The sequence below is a fragment of the Camelus ferus genome, chromosome 6 (assembly GCF_009834535.1).
Source record: "Camelus ferus isolate YT-003-E chromosome 6, BCGSAC_Cfer_1.0, whole genome shotgun sequence".
Taxonomy (NCBI): domain Eukaryota; kingdom Metazoa; phylum Chordata; class Mammalia; order Artiodactyla; family Camelidae; genus Camelus; species Camelus ferus.
The window spans coordinates 29,350,662-29,360,688 of NC_045701.1; positions in this window are offsets into that span (position 1 = coordinate 29,350,662).

Genomic DNA, 10,027 nt, shown 5'->3' on the forward strand with positions numbered 1-10,027 from the left:
AGCCATTGACAACTTGATCTTGGGCAAATTACCTAAACTCTTTAAGTCTGTTTATTTACCTAGGAAATTGTAATTAGTAAAATAATTAATGTATAATCAAATGGCTGTATAAATATTCTGTAAATGTTTAGTCTACTCTTTATTTCACTTGCCCTAATAGCACTCAACACGTGAGACATAGTGAGTGAATGGAGAAGAAAATTAAATACTATTGACCAACAGGGAGCATCAAACTTCCATATCAGAAAATATATTTCAATAAAAATGAATATAATATTCATTATTATTTAATTATATTAATTAGACTATCTTATATAAGTTTAATTGATTTGCTCTCAAAGAATACTGTATTACTTAGTAATACTTACCACAAATGTAATTTATTATTTGTTTAATTTCTGCTTCCCAACTAGGCTGCAAGCCTCATAAACTTATGAACCATATCTATCTTCTTCAATTCAGTGTATCAAAAATTTAGAATCAGAAACATATATTTGCTGAAAGAGTGAATAAAATGTATTTGCTCCGGTAGACACTGACTATGTAAGGAAAGAAGGAAAAGACAAGAGTCTGGGGAATTCAGGAAAGTGAAATTTTTGCCCCTAGGAAAACCAAAAGAGAGAATAGGACTAAAATAAAAGATTTCAATTTAATGAAAGAGACTGAAATCAATGAGGTCAACTCTGGGACCTACTGATAAATTCAATATCCCTTATTTATTAAACTCTCTAGTCATTGTAGATCAGGAAATAAATATCCAAATATGTTAAATAACTTGACCAAAACCATAAATTTACCTAGTGTTAGAGCTTATACTAGAACCCAGGTTTACTGACTCAAAGATCAGTCCCCTCTCTGATTTTCTGCTTTATTTCTTCTTTTATTTAAACTTCCTGAGGATACAACTTGAACAAAGACATGTGATGGGAATTGTTGGGAGAACGATAAAGCCCTATAATAGTTGACAGCTGTCATTTATTGACATACTGGTAACTGCTGCTTTGGTCTCCATGATTAGTCACTCCTGACAATTTTCTATCACTAATTAACGTACCTTTGTGTCCTGGGGAACTTGGCATTTGCTGAAACACTTATTCTTACCTTACTTGTTATAGTAAGTACTCTTATTTGGAACAGAGGCTTTTTGATGGATTCATGATATGAAGTGCCCATTTAATCAGTTCCAATCACCTTTCTTTCTCCAGAGGGAACTGAGACCCCTGAACAGGTTTCCAGCATGAACTAACCACTTAGAAGCCTCTATAATGTTGGCTGTATTCAAGTCCTACCTCCTTCATGAAATCGCTCTTGATTCCTTCAATTTCAGTAGTTTTCTGCTTCTAGTGTTTTATTTTAACTCAGATTGTAGGACTATTCTTCCGTCATATTTCTTCATAAGCTACCCAGTACCTACAGGAATTATTGTATCTTTAGTAAAAAGCTTGAGTGCCCCATTTGAGTCAAAGTATTTTGAGGTTGATCACCAATCTCAATGTAGAATCAGGGACACTAGCCTACACTTGGGACTTCATATTAAAGATAGACTGTGTATATGATTCCATTATTCATTGACGTCATCTCTTTTTCACTTTTATAACAGCAGTTATTTTTATTATTTTTTTAAAGAAGCTGCATGGGATAATGAAGTGAGTATAGGGTTCAATATCAGAAAAATTATATTTCACATTCTGTCACCTAATACTTGATGATCTTAGGTAACAAACATTTCATTTCTGAGACCCTTTCCCATCTGTAGAATGGAGAAAATTAATGTCTTACAGAACTGGGAATGTGAGATAATATATATCACCAAATACAATTAATTTTTCCTCTTTAATGCCTCTGGTAATGGAAATAACATATATGTCCACAATGAGGTCATACATAAATAAATTGTTGTAAATTAATAAGATAAAATGAGTTATTTGGAAAGTACACTGAATGAACCAGATTTATATTTATCATCATGAAAAACCCCCAATATTTTACAGTGAATGAAAAACACCAAGTTGTAAAATAATATAAATATCATTTTTGTAATTTCAAAACACTCAAAAAGTATTAAATATTATTGAGTATAAATACATACATGTGTAATAGAAGTATTAGAATTTGAACAAGAAGGCTACCCAAAAACTTCAGAAAAGCAGTTTTCTCTGGAGAGAAAAAGAGAGGAATCTGATGGAAAAAGTGTTTTCAATTTTATTTGTAATGATTTACTATCAAAAAAATTATTAAATAACAAATGCCCATTGTTAGATTTTAACATTGTTAGATTAACAAATGTCCATTGTACCAACCATACAGTTTTGGGTACTTTTTAAATGGGTGAAATATGTCATAATTTCTTTTTTAATTTAATGCATCTTCCCTGTATCCATTCCTTTTTTCTTCTCACTGACCCTAGGTCATCAGTTCTCACCAGATCTATCACAAAACCTTATCAGAATTCTCTTCTTCAGGTATTCACTATTCCAACAAAAATCCATTGGCTCTCAAAAGAGACTCAATCATAGTATTAAAAATTTAGTGTGTCCTTTTTTGCCTTCATGTGAACCACAAACTCCTAACAGAGCATTCAAAGCCCTCTGGAGTCTGGTTTTTTTAAACCTCATTTCCTATCTTATTTTTCCCACTTCCTTTCTTGCACCCCATGATCCAGCAACACCTGTATATTATTGGAAAAAGCCACACACTATACATCCCTCCATACTTTTAAATACACTGGTTCTTCTTCCTCAAAAACCTTTCCACCATCTCCACTCACTGCTCACCCTGCAAAGTAAGTGCATGCTATACTGTTTAGAACCACCCCCCCCTTTTTTAAACCAGCTCTTCACAGTCTAAGCAGATTCATGCCTTCCTAATCTATGTTCCTATTCATAACACTTTATTATGTTCTAGATCATCACTTATCATATTACATTATAGTTAGTTTTATATGTAAATGCATTGAGGGGAGGAATTCTGTTTTTACTCTCATGTAATCTCAACTGCTAACAAATGTTCAGAATAAAAAAGGAGGGAGAGAGACATTGAAACTACTGCCACCAGCAAAACTTTCCTGAAATTTCAGTGATGTGAAAATTAGATCTCCACATAATAAAGGCAGCCTCAACATGGGAAAGTCAGGTTGCAATTGAAATAGTAATAGGTATAGCAGATCATGTATTTTTAATAACACAATTTGACAAAGATAGAAGAGGATATAATTGGATGATTGAAAACTATGAAAATATGGCTGATTTTGTAACTAAGGAAGGTGGATAAAAAGACTGAGAGGTGTTCTGAAGAGAAGAAAAAAAGAAAACAGGAGATTATAAAAATGAAGAAGAATTGAGGAAAAAAACAGTAACCTAGGTCAAAATGAAAAGCAAAGAGAGGAGGAAATAAGGAAAGTATGTGTATGATGACAAGAGAAGAAAGATGAAGCCCACTTTAAATTAAGTAAGTGGTAGTTTATGGGATATGATTTATATTACTTTCTGGGCCCAGTCTTCAGAAATTCTTTAATTATAGCAGCTTTTAGGACAATGTCTGCAGGTGTTTTTTAAGTGCTCATTTTTTTCAAAGACTTTCTCCATGAGTCTATTCAGTAATACTTATTTAGCTGTGAATTTATTTTCCTTTTGGATCCCTGATTCCTTCAATTACATAGGAAACCAAAATTTGAGGAAAAGTTCATTTAAAGGGGAAAGAATTATAAATATGGAACCGAAATATATAACTGATTGTTATAATTACCCTGCAATGAGTATTAGAAAAAAGGAAAGTTAGAAGTCAAAAATAAATCTTCTCCAAAAGTACTAAAAGGAAAAGAAATATAAAACCAAATATTACAGAATATAGAAACTCATAGTTTGATGTGTGAAACTCAAATGTCAAAGTTTAAATCCACGTGGGGCATAGTCAGGATCCTATTTACACCCTGAGCAATAGTCACAGGATTCTAGATGGAGACACCAGGATATGATGTTTATTTACCTGGAAGTCATCAAATACCTACAATCAATCTCCTGGTTGATTAGGTTCGGAAACTACTTTCTCTTACGGATTGGTTTGTTCAAAAGGAAAGTTTTTAGATTGCTTTTCTCAAGTACATTAACTGTAATTACTTAACTCATTAAATATACATGGTATAAAAGAAAAGGGCCAGTTCTTTGTCTTTTAGTGTATTAATCCTTTTTCTTGAACCATACAGAATAGATCAGTCTTCCAGAAACAGACTGCCAGATATTTAATACTTTATACATGAAGAAAATATTAGCAGCTAGGTTTCCAAATAATGGAATCATCAAGTTGAAAGTTACCTACAGACTTCTTATAGTTTTGAAATTTTAAACCATTATTCATATAAATTTCCTTCTCAATTTAAAAATATGGAAATATTTATATTTCCCTCATTATATTATAACTACCCTCAGCTGAAATGTCCTGCATTTTAGCTTTCAAATTGTCATAAAATTCTTCTTCAAACTTAAGTAAAAGTCTTCTTCCTTAATTTAAGACTGTTTCTTTTACTTTTTATAACTGTGTGTGTATAAACAAATTTCAGTGTCCCTTTCAATTTAATTTTTAGGTACACAAACTAAACAAAGTCACCCCTTAGTTTTCTGTTTCAAAGACTCAAAAACCCAATCCCTATTACATTTCCTCTTAGAACTTCTTTCTTATCTAAACCCTTCTGCATTCCGCAATCAATTTAGAGAAAAAAGTTAACAGAAAACATTTAAAAATTGTAAATCACATAAAAAAAGCAGGAAAAACAATTTTAACTTCTGGTAGTTTTCACTTTGTTTTTAAATTTTGCACATTATATTTTAAGTTAAATATTTATATTAGAAATAACTTATTCATATTTGACTCTATAGGTGTCTCTTCTATCCAGTTATCAATAAGATTCTTTTCCATCTTGAAAATTTTACATGCACTTAATAAATTCGCTTCTATTTTCACGAAGATAATCAGTTTATACTTTATCTCTTTTGGAAAATCAATGGAGATTACAACAACTCTTGCCTTCTGTTTCATGTGTCACCAATTTTTCTTACCTGTTTATTAAATTGCATGGGGTGAAAAGCATTCATTTAATTGTCACTGGCAACAGAGCACTGAATCCCAAATAATTATCAATCCATTTAACTTTTCCTAATATCTTTCACATTACCCTAAAACTGTGTGATTCCAGTTATAAGTCAAGGTCAGTTTATCTTCTTGAACATGTCAATACCCTTTTCCACAATTTTTCTCTACTACTGGTCAATTTGTTACCACAGATGCTAGCTAACCTGCTTCAGGAGAACACTCATGCACTTGAATACATGACTCATATCCACAGCAGTTCCAAAACAGAATCATGTATGACACAAGCATTATTCTTCTTACTACATTTTTTCTCATTTGCTATTTTACCTGCACAAAGAAAAGGACATCCTCATAGAATCTTAGATTTTCTTGTGTTCTCTAATACAAAGTGCCATACAACCTTGATATATGTGTAAATGAAGGTTATTAACACTTCTAGAGGACAGTGACCAAGTGCGACTGCAAAGACAGGAGTTTAGAAGGAGTTCATGGATCAAGGGACTTTACCCCTAGAGACCTATTTAGTTTGACCAGAACAAAGGTCCTAAAGACTCATAATAAGACACTAGAGAAGTAGGGGAAACAACATATATTTATCAATATAGAAGAATAGAACATACTCAAAATTTTGTCATCTCGATTTATAACTTTCAAATATTTCAACATATAGCTTATGGGCTTCCAGTTTTACTCTTGCCCTAGTCCCCAGAATTGTCAGAGGCAAGCTCTTTTCCATCTGCTGGTTCAGTGCCGTGAGTCCGAAGTTGTCAGAGGCCAATTTTAGCTGTGTTCACTGGAATATTTTCCCCTGGGACACTAGGACCTTTGAAGCAACTAAACTAAACTTCACAAGAATAAAATGCATAAATTTCCATAGTAAATAATTTGGCCCTATTTTTAAAATGAACTTTTCCATCTTGGGTTTATATATGCTGGCTATAGGACAGATAGCAATATAGTGGCCACTGGTTTAGGATATATACTACATCAAACAAGTAGCATCTTAAATTTGCAAGGTGTTCACCTCCAGTTGGTACAAAATATGACCATCCACCAGCCCATTCCACCACTCCATCAGTGAGACATCCATGGGTTATTGAGTATGAGTAAGTCTAGTGAATTCTATGAGCATAAGCCTGTTGTCAGACTTCAATTTCTATAAAAATGTGTCCAGAGTCATAGTTGCACAGGACACCATAGGAATAGATAAGGCAGAAAAGGTATGTTTTAAGCCCATAACTGGTAGTGCTAGCAGGAGCACTATGGTTGGGAATGAAAAATCAGTACCCAGAATAAATTTATATCACTGTGAAGACAAGACTCTAATTCTTCCAGAAAATGTAGATAGTGAGTATAGTGAGGTGTGGCACAATAGAGGGTACTGAGGCTTTACTTTTGTATTGGCGTCTTGGCCATGATGGTAGCCAGATCACCACAGTGAGGGGAAATTCATGTTGTTGAGTCTGTACAGAGACATGAACTATGCTCCTAAGGCCACTGTTCAGCACCATTTGAGAAGGAAGAGTATGTGATATCAACAAACAGTATTAGCATAAGGGTAAGAGACTGATTTGCATCACAGAGGCAAGTCTTCTTGTTCCTGTATAGTGAATAATCTCTAATAGACTTTTACATGGGCATTCTCTACGCTCTCTCTAAAAAAATCCATCCACATTCCTCTCCCTAAACCCCATCTCAAGAAATGTATACTCTTGTTCTTTCTTAGGTCTTAAGCAAACACTTAAAAAATATAACAAAGAACCAATCACAACTGAAGAAATCAATTACTGAAATAAAAAAACAATTAGAAGGAATAAACAGATTTAGATGATGCAGAAGAACAGATAAGCAATCTGGAAGAAATCACCCAATCAGAACAGAAGAAAGAAAAGAAAGAAAGAAAGAATTTTTCAAATGAGAAGGGTTTATGTGGGATAACATCGAGTAGTAACATTCGCATTATAGGGGTCCCAGAAGAAGAGAGAGAGAAAGGGACTTAGAAAATATTTGAAGAAATAATGGCTGAAAATGTCCCTAACCTGGGAAAGAAAACAGACATCCAGGTATAGGAATCACAGAGTCTCAAACAAGATAAATCCAAAGAGATCCACATTGAGACATATCATAATTAAAATGTAAAAGTTGAAGATAAAGAGAATCTTAAAGGCAGCAAAAGAGAAATAACTAATCATATAAAAGGGAAATCCCATAGGCTATCAGCCAATTTCTCAGCATAAACTTTATAAACCAGAGGAAGTGGTAGAATATATTTAAACCATTGAAAGAAAAAAAACCCTACGAACTAGAATACTCTATCCCACAAAGTTATCATTCAGAATTGAAAGTCACATAGTTTCTCAGACAAGCAAAAACCAAAGTTTATTCATCACCACTAAACCTCCTTTATGAGAAATATTAATGCCTTCTTTAAGAGGAAAAGAAAATGCCACAACTAGAAATAAGAAAATACATGAAATAAAAATCTCACTAGTAAAGGCAAAGCTATAGTAAAGGCTGTGGTTCAGCCGCTTAAAAAGCTAGTAAGAAGGTTAAAAGACAAAAGTAGCACAATCACATATAACTACAATGGGGAGCTAAAGAATACACAAGATAAAATATATAAAACATGCTATCAAAACCATGGAGGGGAATGAAAAGGTAGTGCATGGCATCAAAAAAGTCCCTATAGCCAAAACCATCTTGAGAAGGAAGAACAAAGCTTGAGGTATCCTGCTCCCAATATGAAACTATGCTAAAAAGCTATAGTGATCAAAAAATATGTTTTCGGTACAAAAACAGACATATAGACCTATGGAACAGAATAGAGAACTCAGAAATAAACCCACATTTGTATAGTCAATCTACAACAAAGGAGGGAAGAATATACAAGGGGAAAGATAGTCTCTTCAATAACTAGTGTTCAGAAAACTGGATGACTACTTATAAAAGAATTAAATTAAACCACTTTCTTACCCTATACACTAAAATTAAGTCAAAGATTAAAGACTTAAATGTGAGACCTGAAACTATAAAACTCTTAGAAAAAAACATAGGTGATTATGTCCTTGACATTGGTCTTGGTAATTAATTTCTAGATCTGACCCCAAAGGCAAAAATAAATTATACGTCACACTAAAACCTTCTACACAGCAAAGAAAACCATCAACAAAATGAAAAGGCCACCTACTGAATGGGAAAAATATTTGCAAAACAAATATCTGATAGGAGGTTAACATCCAAACTATATAGAGAACTCATACAATTCAATACAACAACAACAAAAAACCCAAAGAATCCAGATAAAAAAAAAGGTGATGACTAGCCATTTTTCTAAAGAGGACATACAGATGGCCACCAGGCACAAGAAAAGGCACTTAACATCACTAACTGTCAGGGAAATGCAAATCAAAACTGCAGTGAGATACCAGCTCACACTTGTTGGTATAGCTATTGTCAAAAAAAACAACAAACAACAAGTGTTGGTGAGGATATGGAGAAAAATGAACCCTCTACTCAGTTAGTGGGAAGGTAAATTGGAGTAATCACTACAAAAAACAATTTGGAAGTTTCTCAAAAAACTAAAAATAGAACTACCAATGGTCAAACAGTTCCACTTCTATGTATTTATCTGAAGAAAATGAAAACACTAATTTTTAAGATATATGCCACTGTGTTCATTGCAGGGCAATTTACAATAGCCAAGTTGTGGAAGTACCCTAGGTGTCAGTGGATAGATGAATGGATGAAAAAGAGATACTGTGTGTGTGTGTATAATGGAATACTACTCAGTCATAAAAGAGAATGAAATGTTGCTATTTGCAACAACTTGAATAGACTTTGAGAGTATTATGCTAAGTGAAATAAATTTGTCAGAGAAAGACAAATACAATATAATTGCACTTACACGTGGGATCTAAAACAAATGAACAAACAAAACAAAACAAAAAATCAGACTCAGAGAAAAGAGAACAAAATGGTAATTGTCAGATAGGATAGGTGTTGGGGGGATGAATGAAATAGGTAAAGGAGATTAAAAGGGACAAACATCTAGCTATAAAATAAATAAGTCATGTGGATGTAATGTATGCACAAGGAATATAGTCAATAACATTGTAACCACTTTGTATGGTGACAGATGGTATCTGGACTTGTGGTGATTGTTCCACAATGTATAAAAATATTGAAACACTATATTGTAGTCTTGAAACTAATATAATACTGTATGTCAAGTATAACTTAATTTAAAAATAAATAAATAAATAAACAAATATTAAAAATATATACATTACCTAAAGTTCTTTCCATTACAAGAGTTTTTCTTCACTATGATCCTCACTAGGCAATTTCTGACTAGGGTTTCATGAAATGGCCATTCACTTCCAGATAGTGCCAGCATAACATGCATAACTATTCATAAAATATGCTTTGTTTTCTCCTCTGCTCTTAATTGGTCATGGAGGATTTCCTATGTCCAAATACAGAAATGTAGTGAAAAATTAGGCAGGGGACATGGAAATTTGAGCATTCTATAGGCTGCTTTTGCCTTCTGGACTATCTAAAGAGCCTTTTCTTGCTCCAGCCACAATTAAAAACTGGCAGCTTTATGAATTACCCACTAAATAGGATTGGAGCAACCCCCTCAAGAATGGTATATGTTGCCTCTGAAATACAAAGAGATTCACCAAGGATTGAGCCTCTTTCTTTGGTGGACAATATACAGTAAACTTAGCAGAAATATCATGACATGCTCCAGACCACACGGAGATGTCACTGATGTGGAAAATCCCTGAAATTTTGATAGATTCACTTTGTCATCTGGCACACATATGTCTTACTTTCTACTTCTAGCTCACAAGGTCAAATAATTAGCACAGTATCATTAGTGAATTGGACCAACGTAATATCCCATGTAATATCAAAACCTTCAAGTACTTCTCTGACA